The sequence below is a fragment of the Otolemur garnettii genome, unplaced genomic scaffold, assembly GCF_000181295.1.
Source record: "Otolemur garnettii isolate 467f Iridium unplaced genomic scaffold, OtoGar3 scaffold00012, whole genome shotgun sequence".
In the NCBI taxonomy this organism is placed as follows: Eukaryota; Metazoa; Chordata; class Mammalia; order Primates; family Galagidae; genus Otolemur; species Otolemur garnettii.
Window position 1 is genome coordinate 24,472,407 of NW_003852407.1, and position 15,934 is coordinate 24,488,340.

Sequence of the window (15,934 nt, forward strand, 5' to 3'; positions counted from 1 at the left end):
GCAAAAATATATCAAAATGTCGATACAGATCTACACACGTGGTATCCATTCACCCATTTAACAAACACATGGGTATTGTGTGCTATTCATTGTACTAATCAGAGGAGAAACAGCAATAAATAATACATTCCGTGTCTTGGAGGAATTCATGGTCATATAGCACAAGGACAATACGCGGTGTCGGATCCGGGACCCCAGCCCTGCTGGCGTGGCGGGGCAGTGTCAGTGAAGCTTCTCCGAAGCGATGATGCCCACAGAGACTATAGATGTATCAGTGCCAAGGCGTAGGTGGGGTGTACCGTCTCTAAGTGTATGTTTGTATTTATACACGTCCGTGTGTCTAGAATGTGTCAGCATTTGTATGAAGTAAAAGCAAACAAGCTCTGCTGATCGCAAGGTGACACCCAACGTCGTCATGGCTGACACAGCCTCATCTCTGGCTGTTTCTTAAACTCCCATAAAGCGTCAGGGAAGGAGCGAGGAGGAGGGAGATGGCACGCTGAAGCTTCTGAGTGATCCAGACTCCCTGGGAAAGTTGGGGAGTCTAATGAAGCATAGCCAGCGCAGATTAAATGATGTACAAGTATTTGAGTAATAGTCGAGAGTCTTTACTTTCCAGGTTCCCAAAGCGCTCGAGCAAATCAAGACTGTCTTTCTCTAGATGGGGGCTAAGCCATTTCCCCCAGCACCAAGGCAGTAACTAACTGGCAGAAACAGACCAGGCCATTTCTGACTCCCTGTCCTTGTTCTGGTGTCTAGATCCCACGTCCCTCCCTCCCTACTAAAGAGGAAAGTTAAAAGTGGTTCTGTCCAGGAGGTCCCAGGGTCTGGTGTTAACAAGCTTTGTTTCCCGAGCTGCGCACGCACCGCACACCGCGTTTCGGGGAGAGGCGGCCTGTGGTTTGGGAGGAACGCAGGCTTTGGCGCGGGGCTCGGCAGGTTCAAGTCTGCACGTGTGCCGGAGCTGCCACGACTCGGCAGGGCTTTTCCTGGCAGGTTAGTTATGCCCTGCAGGACTTTCGGTTGGTTTTTATGGTCTTTAAAGCCACCGTGAAAGTCAGTGGGCCTGGAATTCAAACTTCTTATATATTCTACTCCACAGCTGAGATTTGGGTGCTCAGACCTGTTTTCTTTCTACGACAGAAATCTCAGCATTGAAGACAAGATGAATGTGATAAGACAGAGGCAGAGGAAATTGTGGGTTTATGTCTCCAGGTGGGCTAATTTCCAAATTACACTGGAGAAAATTGCGTAGGATAATTTCACAGATTTCCTCCCCGGTTCATGGTGGCAGGATTGTTGCACCTGCAAAAGTTAATTACACATTTTTTTTTCCATAGCGAAGATACCTATAATTGGGGGTTGCTTGTCTTAGCCAAACTTGTTTCTTGTAGGGCCCAGGAGAAACAATTTTATCCTGGGAATGAATAAATGATGACGGGAGGCTAACATAATCGGGTTACTTTATTTTATCTACAATAAAATCACTGAAAGAATCCTACGTGAAGTTTTGATCTTCACCACAACTTGCATTTGTCTTCATTGATTGTGTGATGATGACATCCTTAAAAGGGAAACATCGCACACTAGAATTCTGCCTGCCTGGAGGGATTGACGCTAGGGTGTTTTGATTACCTTAATACTAATAGTTACTATAGATAGCTTATGTGGACAAATTCAGTTTCATTTCAACAGCTATATGTGGCATGCCTTCTGTGCTCAAAGCTACCTGGGAGGCACTGAGAAATTCCACAACAAAGAAGTCCTGTCCACAAAGCATTTGCACTCCTGAGAATTATGACTTTTGTGTGTGTGTGTGTGTGTGTGTGTGTGAAAAGACATTTTTTGTTAACAGTTCATATTAACTGGGACCCATGTTGAATGTGAGTTAATCTTTCCTAAATTGCGGGAGGATACTGCGCTGCCTGTCATCAGTAGGGACCCCACAGCAGCATGCACCGAGGTCTAAGAATTAGAACAAGTATCTGATGTCAGCGCATTTAGTTGCCCGCTTTTAGAAAAGAAGAAGGAGGAGAGAATCTTATTTAAGATTCTCTATTATTTGGTTTTCAGCTATGGGCAGCCCTGTTAGAGGCCATTTTATTATGTATTATAATCAATAAAAGATGATCAAAATATGAGCTCCAAGGAAATCAAAATGGAGTGAGACCAGCATCAGTGAGAGGGTATCTGGATTTGGGGTACAAAGTGTGGTCCACATTTGTCAGTGGCTGTCAAAAAGGGACATGATGGAAATTTGTTATAGGGACTGCAGCATATTACTGGTATTTGGTAGGCAAGGGCCAGGGATGGGACATGTCCTGCAATGTAATAGTCTCAAACGACAAAACTTATTTTGTGACGTGACTTTCAAATACAACCCCATATGTAGGTAAAAAATCTGCTTGTAATTATCCATAAATTCAATTTGTTTCTTTTGCGAGATTCTTTTGCATTTCTTTTGCGAGATTTTAAAGACACTGAATTTTCTAAAAGTGCAATTACCATGTACATGCAGAGACGACCATGCCTTGTGAAGCACCGTCTGAGAGCCATCCACCATTTGGCAAATCTCAGGCACAGCAGCACGGCTCTGGAAGGTTACCTGCACCAGATTGTATTTGTAGCACCCACAATCGTGGTGACTTCCTTTAACTTAGTAATGTGTTTAATATGAAATAATTTCCTCCAAACACAAGCCATTTTGGAGAGGGCCTTTGTTTACTTGAGCTTTTCCAGTATCATTCAACTCCTACATTAGTTTGACCTGACTAGAGAAACCATACAACTACCTGGAAACGTGACTTACTTTAGTAAGTAAGTAAACTTGGGAGCGTCTCACCTAGATTAAGGTCTAATTTAATTAGTATCTCAGAGTTTGCCACCTTGGGAGAGGGGAGCAATGCCTGAAAAAGTAATTGTTGCTTGGTTGATTGAAAAACACTTTGTTTATTTTTTTATTTTTATTTTGAGACAGTCTTACTTTGTTACCCTCAGTAGAGTGCTGTGGCATCATAGCTCATAGCAACCTCAAACTCTTGGATGCAAGTGATTCTCTTGCCTCAGCCTCCCAAGTAGCTGGGACTACAGGTGCCCACCACAATGCCTGGCCATTTTTAGAGACAGGGGTCTCACTTTTTGCTCAGGTTGGTCTCGGACCCATGAGCTCAGGCAATCTACCCACCTTGGCCTCCCAGAGTCCTAGGTTACAGGCATGAGCCACCGCTCTCAGCCTGAACAACACTTGAAAGAGAAGAAAAAAACTGGAGTATTCAGCCGCACCATCCAGCTGGCTCCTTGATAGAATTCCACAATGGTCTTTGCAGTCCCTGCATCTGGAAGCAGTCCAGCACCTCACCCCACACTGATCAGTCTTAATTGGGTCATCATATTGTCATCATCATCCTGATGACATCCTTTAACCCTGCTGGTAACTCTGGCCCTAACAAAATAGTATCCAAACCGATGAAAAGAACTTTTATAATCTGGCTCATAGATGGGTTTGTACAATGCCTCTGGCTTTCCACTTTCCTTGACGTACCCAGAGTGATTCTTGCACAGAGAGAATCTCATTTGTCATTCTGTAATGGTGCTGAGAATCTTAAAACCTTACCACTAGCATGAGGTTCATTTTTATCTTTTTTTTTTTTTTTTTTTTTGAGGCAGAGTTTCACTTTGTTGCCCTTGGTAGAGTGCTGTGGAGTCACACAGCTCATAGCAACCTCCAACTCCTAAGTTCAAGCGATTCTCTTGCCTCAGCCTCCCAAGTAGCTAGGACCACAGGCACCCACCACAATGCCCGGCTATTTTTTGGTTGCAGTTTGGCCAGGGCCAGGTTTGAACCCGCCACCCTCGGTATATCGGGCTGGCGCCCTGCCAACTGAGCCACAGGCGCCGCCCCATGAGGTTCATTTTTATAAAATGGATACAGAACTAAGTACCATTTACCATCACATATTCAAGCAGAATAAATTCACTCAGTGGATTAATTCGTTCTTGACTTCTACACCAAACATGCCATGCCAATGTTTAAAGAGGCAATATGGAGTAGTAGTATCTGTCTAGGGACCTTTTTGTCAAAACTTGCATTTACTACGCCGTGATTTTTTTTTTTTTCGCGTGTCTATTTGAAATGGGTTAAACTATGATTGCCAGTTCCTGTGCACATTCACCACGGGTGATTCAGGAATATCTATGTATAGTCAGCTCTCTGTGGCCACAGGTTCCACATCTTGAATTCAGCCAATCATGGATTGAAAATATCCAGAAATTACAAACACAAAGCAATGTAAGCTAATCATACGTATCCCTATATTTATCCAAAATAAAAGATCCAGAAAAAAACTGATAAAAATAACGATAAAACAACTAAAAATGAAAAACAACAGAGTATGCAACTATTTTCACAGCATTTACCTTGTATTAGGTATTATAAGTTATATAGAGATGATTTAAAATATATGAGAGGATGGGCATAGATTATATGCAAATATTACACCTTTTTGCATAAAGGGTTGAACATCCTTAGACGTTGGTACCATAAAGGGGGTCCTGGAATCAATCCCCCTTGGATCTGGAGGGACAACTGTATAACCAGATGTGGGCATGTTTAAAAACTGCAATGTGGGCTGTTCTTAAATATGTCTCCCCTTTTTGTTAAGGCTAACAGTAGTTTTCCCAAAGTTTAGAAAATTGGAATTCGACCATTAATAAACTTACTAACCCATTCATTCATTCATTTCATAACATGTACAGGGCTGTATTTGCTGGTCTAATGTGTGCAAGGGACAACATGAGTGCCTGTGAATGCAAAAGTGAATGGCCACTCAGTCCCTGCCCTCCAAGTAGTGAGAGAAAGAATTTTTTCAAATTCAGCGATTACTTGGAAGTTTACCATTAAGCCCTTACATTCTGCAAAAGAAAGCCAAGGGATTTTAGATGGAATGGATATTTACCAGTACAAATATTTTATTAGTAGTAGTAGAAATAGAAGTGAATAATTTGGAAATGTCATCTGGCAAAAGTATCTTTAGAACCATGGAAGTGCCTGGAGCAAATTCAGAGTAATTGAGCTATACTCAGAGCATGATTTAGATATTCTCCTAGAGCAGCTAATATGACTGAGCATCCTTAGAGAGTGATGGAGCTACACACAGAGTACAGACGTCCTGACCTACAGGGATTCGATGGTTCCAAATAATTTTTCAACTTAGGATGGTTTATCAGGATATAGCCCCGTGGGAAACTGAGAAGCATCTGTATACCAGAGCATCCCCTGGAAATCAAGAGTTATAACGATGGAAAGCCTGGAACATTCTTAGAATAGAGTCACACTCAGGGTGGGACTAGAGCATCGTCAGAAGGAATGAAGTGAGACAATCCCATAAAGAAAAGCCTTTTTCCAGATTTCCTCATTCCTGTCAGCTCACATACTGTTTTCCCTTCCCCAAGGTTCAAATGACTAGCATCATAGAATGTTTTAATGTGAGAGAAAGACGTCAACTTACTTGTTATAGATGAAGGAGCTAAAGTGCAGAAGAGTTCTTGTATTTACCTTGAGTCAGAAGTCTCAGAATAAGTTCGTAGAAGTGCTCAAGCTACAGCCCTGTCCCCTGCTCAGAACTGCTTCACTGGATTCCCTTTCTTTCGTCGTATATTCTAGAAACTGCTCTTCGCAATGCACCTCAGATTCAGCCCTTCCTCATCTCTGGTCCTCCTAAACATCTTTCTTCTCCAAATTTCCCTGCCCCACACTTATACAATGAATATTTCCAAACACAGCTTTCTCTGTGTCACTCCTAACTCTGAGATCTACAGCAGCCTAACCAAATGCTTCCCAAAGGTTGGCATGAAGCCTGCCTCCTCCACGAAGCCCTCTTGGGTTATTCCAAAGTGCATTTATCTCTCTGTATTTGGAACTTAGTTGCTTTACTACCAGCATGTAAGCCTAGCCTGATTTGTCTTATTGCTCAATGGTTTTAATAATATCAGTCTTCCTTTCAATATTATAGTCAAGGATCTTTGGTTACAGAGAAGTTCAGTTTTCACAGCAAACCAATTGTTTTCCCTCACAGGCCCTTAAATTCTTAATTATCCCCCCATAATTCTGCCTTGCACATGGCTTTGGTTGGCTTTGGTGCCAGCTCTACATGACCTTACAGTTAATTGCTGACATCTAATTAATTCAGTTTCTCAGCCAATATATTATTCTTAATTACCTGGGAGTGAGTAATTTTATAAGCTGTGTGTCCTTCCTTCTGTCTCAAACTAAATTCCAGTAGATGATTTCAGGTGTGAACTAAGAGAGGGTTAACATCAAGTTAGAGCAGGTATTTCATAACCCAAGGTAAGTTGGGAATTATCTGTTCTTTGTGAATAATCTGTACCCCTTCTTCCCCCTCAACAATTAATGTAACAGTTTAGTTGTCATTGTCATGAGAATCAAGGCAGTGTGCACCCCCCTTCTCCTTGATTGGAGTCCCAAATGCTTTGCAAGAAGAATCTGACAGCCTGAATAGAAGAGAAGAGTGTTGTCGGGGGCGGGAGAAAGGCGAGAGAGGTAGGAAGTGTTTCTTTTCCCTGACATTTGAGCTGTGAGTTGTCAGGAAGGAAGGGATCTGAGTGGGTTTTTATCAGTTACTGAGAGGAGCTCTGCCCAGAGCACTAAGCCTATTTCTCAGAGCCCCATGCAGTACTTCTCCAATTTTTAAGTGGCAGCTGTAGTGTAGTGAAGCAATAGAGGCCTTGGGATTCAAGCACAGGGTTCAGCTGAATTAAGATGGCCCTGTGTCTTCATGCCTGGGTTTTTTAGAGCCAAGTTGTTTAAATGCTCTTCGCCTGTTTTCCTACATGTAGAGTATAGAATAATAATCGCATTTCCTCATTTTGGGGAGTCAATTTAGATGAGATAATACTTGTGAAAGTACTTTGTAAAACCTAACACACCATACAAAGGTCAATTACAGATTATTATTAAAGGTGCCTCAGCTCAATCCTTCTGTTACAATGCTGTTCATGCAACGGAGGTGGGAGACTGATTGCTTTTTAAAAGTATTAAACAATAGCTGAGCATGGTGGCTCATGCCTGTAATCCTAGCACTCTGGGAGACAGAGGTGGGAGGATCACTTGATCTCAGGAGTTCAAGGCTACCCTGAGCAAGAGCAAAACCCAGTCTCTACTAAAAATGGAAAACGAGCCAGGTATTATGACAGGTGCCTGTAGTCCTAGCTACTCAGGAGGCTGAGGCAAGATGATCACTTGAGCCTAAGAATTTGAGGTTGCTGTGAGCTATGACACCATGGCACTCTACCCAGAGTGACAGACTGAGACTCTGTCTTTAAAAATATATATATATGTAAAAAGATGTGTACATATTATATATGTGTATATTATACACACATATATATATATACAAAAAATAATAATTCCTCTCCTTTACCTTTAACCCAAATATATTTCTTATGTTGTTGTTGTTTGTTTTTTTCACACAAAAAATTACATCTGGAATATAGCTTTAGATTTTCAACAGTAGCCACACAGGTCAATTTAGCCCAAGACATCAGAGCAGTTTTGGGGTGCTTCCAGGGTTTTACTTCCAGTCCACAGAGCCGAGTATGGAAAGTATTTCAGTAGCAGCAAATTAGTTACAAATTAACAGGGAGCAAACAGAGTGTTGGCCTTGATTAAGCTCTCAATGGATCATGTTAATTACTTTATTTTTTACTTATATTACCCTTCTGCATGATGGTTTTAGATCCAATGTTTATACAAATGACTGTCTTAACATCCTGCTTCATTGTTTTCATGTTTACTGGGGGAAAAGTCATTAAAGCCTACATGAACTGGTCCATTCATATTCGTTAACTACTCGACTCTTTCTCCCCTTGATAATTCTGCTTATATTACTTTTGCTTTTGGAGGGTTTCCTTCAACATCACCTTATGAAAACTGTTAATCATGCTTCATTTTTAGGGAGGGAGAAAATGGATAGGAAATGAAGTTTCCAATGGCCAGAGAAGAAAAAGATTTAAACTGTGGTGCTGACTTAAAACCCTACCGATGTTTAGGAAAATGAGGGGCTTTGACCATCTTGATTTTAATTTCATAAACAAGCCTTTTCCAAAAGGTATAATTCCATTATTGTTTTTCTTCTGATGGAGTAACAGAGAGAGAAGGGGAACACCTTCTTCTTTCTTTCTCTTTTTGCATAGAAAGCCATCATCTTCAAAGTGCCTGTTTGATTCCTATAAGCTGTGTATCCTTTCTTCTGTCGCAAACTCAATCCAATAGATGATTTCAGGTTTTAAAAGAAGTACTAGGCTTCCTTCTCTAGTACTGAAGTGGTTCCTTTTCATCCTGATGTCACCCCTAAGACAGAGATACAGCGATTGTTCTAGGCTTACTCTCAAGAAAGCACTTTGGAATTGCAAATAGATTCCAGAGGGGTTGTTATATAATTTGTATGTAAATAATTTTCCAATCTCAGCACCTTTGAATTAGTAACGCATTTATTGAAACATCCAGCTACGCCTTGGGAGTTCTTAGCCTAACGTAGGGATTAGCAGAAAGCATTCAGTTTCCTGTTCTAGGTGAGGTACAGAAAGGTCGAGACCTTGGTGGGGTTTGGTTTAGCTCTAGAAAGAAAATTGCAGAGTAGGAGGCAGCATGAAGGGAATGGCTGAGCCGTGTTTGGGAGAGAGAGGGTTTGCAGGAAGCTCTCAGAGTCATTTCATCCCTTTCTTCCCCGGTTCCCGGAGAGCCCCTGGCACCCATAGAAAACCCTGCCCTGCTCTTTGTCTCAGGGAGCAACTGTGTGGTGCTACCACAAGGCTAATGCCTCTCCTAGCCTGGGGAGATTGGGGCACACACATCCCTGTGTGGAAATGACCAGATGGCGAGGCCAAAATCCCTTCCCTATCTCCTTCAAGATCTTGCCTCCAAAACAGAGCTGGGGGATCATTGACTGTCTAAGGTTCTCCAGTCCACTGGAGGAAATGCCAGTTGTGTGGGCTGTGACTTTGGGATGAGACCACAGAGCCTGTAGAATCAAGTTGAACCTCTGAGTGCCAGCCTCATGGATGTCGGCCCACAGGCTGCTCGGGCAGAATGTTCACACAGATGCTCCACGAACGAGCTCCCTCCCCACACTGCAAATTCAGACTTCCCCAAAGGATTTGTCAAGTTGGAAATCTCATATATACCCATCCTTACCCTCCGTAGGCAGAAGCAATTTCAGAGCTGTCTCCTCAGCAAATTGTTAACCAACTCAGAGGCTGGCGGTGCACTGGCAAGTTCTGTCAGTTTATTTCAGGACAGCCAGAAGGAGCTCTGCAGAACTGGTCCTGTAGGGGTAAAACACAGGGCAGGAGCCTGGGCAGAAACAGCTGACCTCATAGGATCTGACTTTCTACTCCCTACCCAGCCCCAGATACTGTATCCTTGGACAGACCCAGAAACTTAAGAATTAGAATTTCAAGAAAGAAACGGTCAAAAATGCCAAAATCCTTTACTGAATTCGCTAAAGGGGAAGTATTTAATGACAGCTATGTGATAGCATTTCAAAGTGGCAAGGCATTTGATTCCACCCATGGCTTTTGGCCCCTACAACCTGCTTAGGTTTATGTTAACATTGCATGCAAATAGAAAGAAAAAAACCTGAGAATCATCCCACAGGGTTCAGCCTCTACCAAGATGAGAAAAGTTACCATGGGTAAGAAATGTAAAGAATATTTGTGAAAGAAATACATGTTTCCTAAATAAAACGTAACATCATAAATCCAGAGAGAAAATTATCCAGTAATAACCTACTCTCAGAATGGAAAATTCCTACAGCAATAACAAAAATACCAAGGATATGTATACTTAGGACAGATCTGTTTTTGCTTTTCATCTAATGATTTCAAAGAGTTTAGCAACCACTGCTGAGTTAATCCTTAGTACTAAACTTGACTCTTCCATCCTTCTTTGGGAAAAAAAAGAAAAAAGAAATTGGCACTAACACTTCAACTTCCCACAGGGAAGAAGTTCTGGAAACAAAGCAGGCTCACCCCCACACGAGCAGCCAGCAGCAAATTAAAGGCAGTCTAATTCATCCAGAAAAGTAAGTTGGGACTCAGAAGAGTCAAACTAATGCCCACAAAATGAAAGTGACTGAAAAAAGAAGCTCAAGTGTATTTATTGCAGGTGGACAGGAATACTCTTCAATGTGCCATGGGGTGTTCTCGGTAGGCTTGCTACCTACGTCTCTCAGAGACTGAAGATCCACAGAAACATTCTGGGAAAGCTTGCTTCATTTTCAGAGACGGAATTGAAGTCCTCCTGTGTTAAAAACCAAAAGGAAGGTTAAGTTTTCATTGCCATGAAATCTAAAGACGTCCTAATCCAGTTGACTGTGATGGAGCCTCTCAGAACCATACAAATATGAAGGGAAAGGTTATGAATGAAAGGAATCAATTGTTCACAAAAACAATGTGATACTTTGCCAAGAGATGGAGATGATCTAGAACAGAACCGGCCCCTAATTACATAGTAATCCAACACTTACCACTTATCACCTGCCAGTCTTCACCTTCAAAGGATCTTACCAATATTAACAAGAGCTTCACTTCCTTGCCCCTCATCTACTCCATAATGGCTACTCTTTAAAGAAAAGTTGCTCCAACTTTTTGGAAGATTTGGCCCACGTCATCACAAATACAGCCATAAATATTCTTTCCTTTTGATGCATCGCGATGTTTCTTTTTGCCTGGCTTTGATTCAGTATTACCTCTTCCATGACCCAGTAAAACTTTTCTTTTCCTTTTTTTTTTGAGGCAGAGTCTCATTCTGTCACCCTCAGGAGGGTGTGGTGGCATCACAGCTCACAGCAATCTCAAACTCTTGAGCTTAAGTGATTCTCCTGCCTTAGCCTCCCAAGTAGCTAGGACTACAGACACCCGCGCCAACACCCAGCTATTTTCTTGTTGAGGTTGTCATTGTTGTTTACCTGGCCCAGGAAAGGCTCCAACCCACCAGCCTTGGTGCATGTGGCTGGCGCTATAACCACTGTGCTATGGGCACTGAGCCTGTAAAATTTTTCTTTAAAAAAATACACAAATGCACAGGCACATTGTAGCTTCTTGGGAGAGATACTATGATAACAGTGATTCTCAACCTTCCTAATGCTGCGGCCCTTTAATACATTTCCTGTGGGTCACGACCCACGGGTTGAGAACCACTGTATGTGAAAGTGTTCCTTCAGGACAAAGATCAGAGCGGGCTTCTTGAATGCCTCTAGCAGATAATTGGGAATGTGTCAAGTGTATAAAAGGGAAAGGTTTCCTAGGTCCAGGGGAGCTGCCCGGACAAAAGCACAGAACATAAGTAAACACTGATGGTCCACACTGCAGTTAAGCGAGAACCTGGGCTAGGGATGTGGGTTGAGTTACTTGGAATGAGACCTGCTTAAAGTCTTGAGTTACTTGGAATAAGACCAGCTATGAAGCAGACCTGCTTGATTTCAATGAGGCCATCTGGCTCAAGTCCATGCTCAGTCTGACCTAGTACCACTGTCTCTCCTGCCTCTCTTTATACAAAAAGTAATAAGGATACAAGGAGTTTGCGGCCTAATGGGTGATATAGGCCAGAAAATTCACAATTATAATGCATGCAACAAACATCCATTTAATACCTCCTACTTGCCATTAACCATGTTACACAATGTGAATACAAAAACAAAAATATTAAAGCCCCTTTCAATGAAGCCTAAGGAGTCTAGTTAAGGAGAAGAGCAGGCTGGGGTGCAGTGGCTCATGCCCATAATCCTAGCACTCCGGGAGGCTGAGGCTGGAGGATTGCTTGAAAGCCAAAGTTTGAGACCTGCCTGAGCAAGACCAAGACCCCATCTCTACTAAAAATAGAAAAATTAGCCAATTCTTATGGTGGTTGCCTATAGACTGATCGATATCCAAGTGCAAAGGCTCCTTGGGAGGTGGGGGCAGAAGGATTGCTTGAGCCCAGGAGTGTGAGTTTGCTGAGTTAAGACCATGACACTCTAGCCTAGGCAATAGAGCAAGACTTTGTCTCAAAAAAAAAAAAAGGATAAGAATAGCAATTATAATACATGCAATTGCTAAAATGTAGGTCTGTCTGTCGAAAGGGTTAGGGCCTCATGGCAAGTTCTGCCATAGGGAGTCAGAGAAGGTGCCTCAGAGGACTTGCGCTGAGAGTGGAAGATGCACAATTCAGTGGTTGATGCTGCTGTGGCAGGATCAGGGTCATTACTAACACACACCGAGCATTTACAGTACACCAGGCACTATTGTAAGCACTTCCCCGAATTAACACATCTGATCCTCACTACAGTCCCCCAGTCTACAAAGACACAAAGGTGAAGGATGTTGCCCAAGATCACACAACACATTCGCAGCAGTGTCAGAGTTTGGTGCCAGACTCCACGCACTTACCCCTATGCACACTCTCTTTCTGGAGAAAGGGAAGCCCAGCCTGCTGAAGGAGAGGTAGCAGGCTTCCAAAGGGAGGGAACATGTGAATTCATTCCAAAAAAATCTTGAGGATTGAGTTTGGTGAGGGAGGAAGAATGCAGCCATGAGACTGGGAGCCAAGGTAGGGCAAGACAAGTGTTTTCAAGGAAGTGCAATTACCCCCTGGTAGCCAGAGGTGGGCTGGTGTTGGGGAATGGTGGGCCCCACTAATGGTATAGGCAGGGAGCCCGTTTTAGTTTTAGTTTGAGCCCAAGAGTGTGAGGTTGCTGTGAGGTAAGACCATGGCACTCTAGCCCAGGATGCAACAAAATACTCACAGGTATTAAATGGATACCTGGTTGGTTTTCAAGGAGGAGACACACAAATAGCCCAACAAAGGGCACAGAGGCACCTCGTGGACATTCAAGGACAAGAACTAAGCCCAGCCTGGACATGTTTGCAGGCTGTTCACTTCCCCACGGGGGTGCTTCCTCCAGTCTCAGCCTCTCCTCTGTTCCCTGTGTCACTTGACAGTAGACATGGCCTGAAGGGGTTAGGGTGATGCCATTGGAACAAGAGTCATGAGCTGGATGGAGCAGATTTGACGTGAACGTGAGGGAGCAGTGAAGGTGACTACAGGGTTCCCAGCGTGGGTGCATTGCAGAGTTAGGAAATAAAGGAGAAGAAGGTTTGGATGGAGGGTATTTAGATGGGGATGAAGACATAGTAGATAGATTTAAAGCAAAGTATGAACTAGAATTGGTAGGCGTGGTGCTTCAGTGGAAGTGGAGAGTGAGAAGGAGCTTGAAGGAGGAGAAAGAGAGGGAAGGTTGGCCAGGTTTCGTCACCAATACAGTGAATTTTGGTGCCTTTCACTGAATCTAAGACTCTGGAGTTGGGCCTGGGCAGAGGGTGAAGGCACAGTTAGTTGGGCTAAGTTGTCAGCAAAAGAAATTTAAGTCAGTGGCTGATTAACTATAGGGATGTAGTGAGACTATAAAGGAAGAGAAACCCCACTAATACCCAGCATGGGAATTCCAGGAGGCCAGAATGGAAGGTGGGTCTGAATCAGAGCAGGCCGGGGCCTTGAGCACACCCGGGGGGCGGGGGGGACCATGCTGCTGCCATAGCCTGCTTCCCCTGTCTTCTCCTTACTGATAAACTTAACTCTCATAATTCCCAGAGGGATACTCTTTGGCCCAGGAGTTTCAATCCAGCTTTCCAGTTACCTGGGCATTGGTTGTCCCGGCACAACTTGGCTTAACAAACCTGTCCCTTCACTGGTGCCTGAGAGCAATGCAGCATCCCTTAGAAAAGTCTGGGTTGTGGGCAGGCACTGTAATAGAACATTGAGAATGGAGGGTGGGGAGTAATAAGAAGATCATTATTTTGGTTTTAGGCTTGTTAGGTTTGGAAGATCTAACACAAGCAGGGGAACCCAGGGCCCATACGATAGGCAGCTGGAAACATGAGCTACTCCGTAGTGCAATGAAGGCCATGGAGACAGAGTTCAAAGGTGGCAGCCCATGGCCCCGTTTCCTGTTAAATAAGCAATAAGGGAACACATAGTCACAGTGCAAGATTCAAACACCACCAAAGCATACACAAAACACAGGAAGTGAAAGTCATTCATTCATACCACCCGTTCCTTCCCCAGAAGTCACTACGGTAAAAAATTTCATGTTTCCCATTTTTTTCCCCAATGCATCTACACTTATAAAGTATGGATATGTCATTTTATTTATTGTTATTTTTTTTTCACATGAAAAGTCTTTGTTAATCCTCTTATGAAAAGTCTATACAATCGCTGCCGACAGTGTCAGTGTAGAGTCTTTACTCCTTCGCTTGTTATCCGATCTCCATCTCACGCTTTGCCATCCCTGACTTTCTTCTTCTGTTCTTGTGTTCCTTTCGCTGCTTTCTTGACATCTCTTTCTTCTCATACAGGCCATGCCTTGCAAGTCTATGTTTGGGTTCATTTTCCTTTTTCTTTTTTTTTTTTTTGGTAGGGACAGAGTCTTACTTTATCACCCTCAGTAGAGTGCCGTTGCATTACAGCTCACAGCAACCTCCAACTCCTGGGCTTAGGGGATTCTCTTGCCTCAGCCTCCCAAGTAGTTGAGACTACAGATGCCCACCACAACGCTTGGCTATTTTTTTTGTTGTTGTTGTTGCAGTTTGGCTCGGGCCGGATTTGAACCCACCACCCTTGGTATATGGGGCCAGCACCCTACCCACTGAGCCACAGGCACCACCCCTAGGTTCATTTTTCTTTGCATAATCCAAAGAATCATAAGTCATGCCAAAGCCTTGTCTTCCCACCACCAAAGTGAGTTCAGAATCCAAATACGAAGGTGACATTGGGTGTGGTCTTGTACATTTTGGCTAGTTTTTCCCTAATTTCTGTCTTTGGTACTATTGCCTTCCCAGGGTGAAGGACATCAATGACCATTTGTTTCCCCTGAAGTGGTTGGTTAGTCATGAACTTCCTGGTCCGGATAGTTACTGCGTCATTCGTGACAGCAGTCGATCCTCAGGCAGCCAGGGAGGAAGAAGGATATGTCATTTATTTAAGTTTTTTTTTTTCAGCAAATGGACTTACACTTTTCATCAATGCTCTTTACTTGTTTAATAAAATGTTTTGCAGACCATTGCACTCAGCACCTGCAAACCCATATTATTCTCTATATGTAACAGAACAGCTAGTGTTATGTTGAGTAGATGAGACATAATTTGTTTATTCACCATCCATCTGTAAAGTTAGATTGTGTTCAGTGATTCTTATTACAAATAATGCTTCAAGAAAATCCTTATACATATGTCTTTGTGTGCAGCTCAGATTCCCAGAAATGAATTAATGGATTGAAAGGGATATGCCTTTTACCTCTCGATAGCTGCTTCCAAATTGTCCTCTAAAAAGACTGTACCGATTCAGACTTCTACAAACAACAGAGGATATGTTTTCTTATTTCCCCACATCCATGTGGATGTTTTTAAAACTATTTTGAGACACAGACTCCTGTAAGATTTTATTGAAAGCTATGGACTTTTGTTCTACAAAAATACACAGATATATATATATATATATATATGTGTATATATATATGTACACACACATATATATATGGAACATTTTGCATACATTTTCTGCAGGTCACAGACCATCCCTGATCCCCCTAAGACCTTATATAAAGGACCCCTGAATAGACAAGTGCAAATGGGCCTCAGTCTTAGGTGCACATTAGAATCACCTGCAAAGCTTTAAAAAATGCCCCATGCCAGGCCACTTCCCAGACCAATTCAAATCAGATTCTTTAGGAAAGGATCTAAGTATTGGGATTTTTTTTGCAAGTTCTTACATGCCACCAATAGTGAGCACCGCTGCATTCTAGGACAGGTCTAAAGGATGAAAAGAAGTAATTTGATAACAGAAAACCAGAGAGAGGCTCGGCGCCTATAGCTCAACCGGCTA

The 15,934-nt window shown here is 42.9% G+C and overlaps 1 protein-coding gene and 1 long non-coding RNA gene across 2 annotated transcripts in view; both read left to right on the forward strand.

Moving 5' to 3' along the window:
- KCTD1 (potassium channel tetramerization domain containing 1) overlaps positions 1-15,934 on the forward strand; it is a 192,636-nt gene that overhangs the window by 69,778 nt on the left and 106,924 nt on the right. The window lies entirely within an intron of this gene.
- On the forward strand, positions 14,380-14,758 carry LOC105886500. The gene is made up of 2 exons (XR_001161049.2): positions 14,380-14,435; positions 14,724-14,758. It is a non-coding gene; the product is annotated as an uncharacterized LOC105886500 (long non-coding RNA).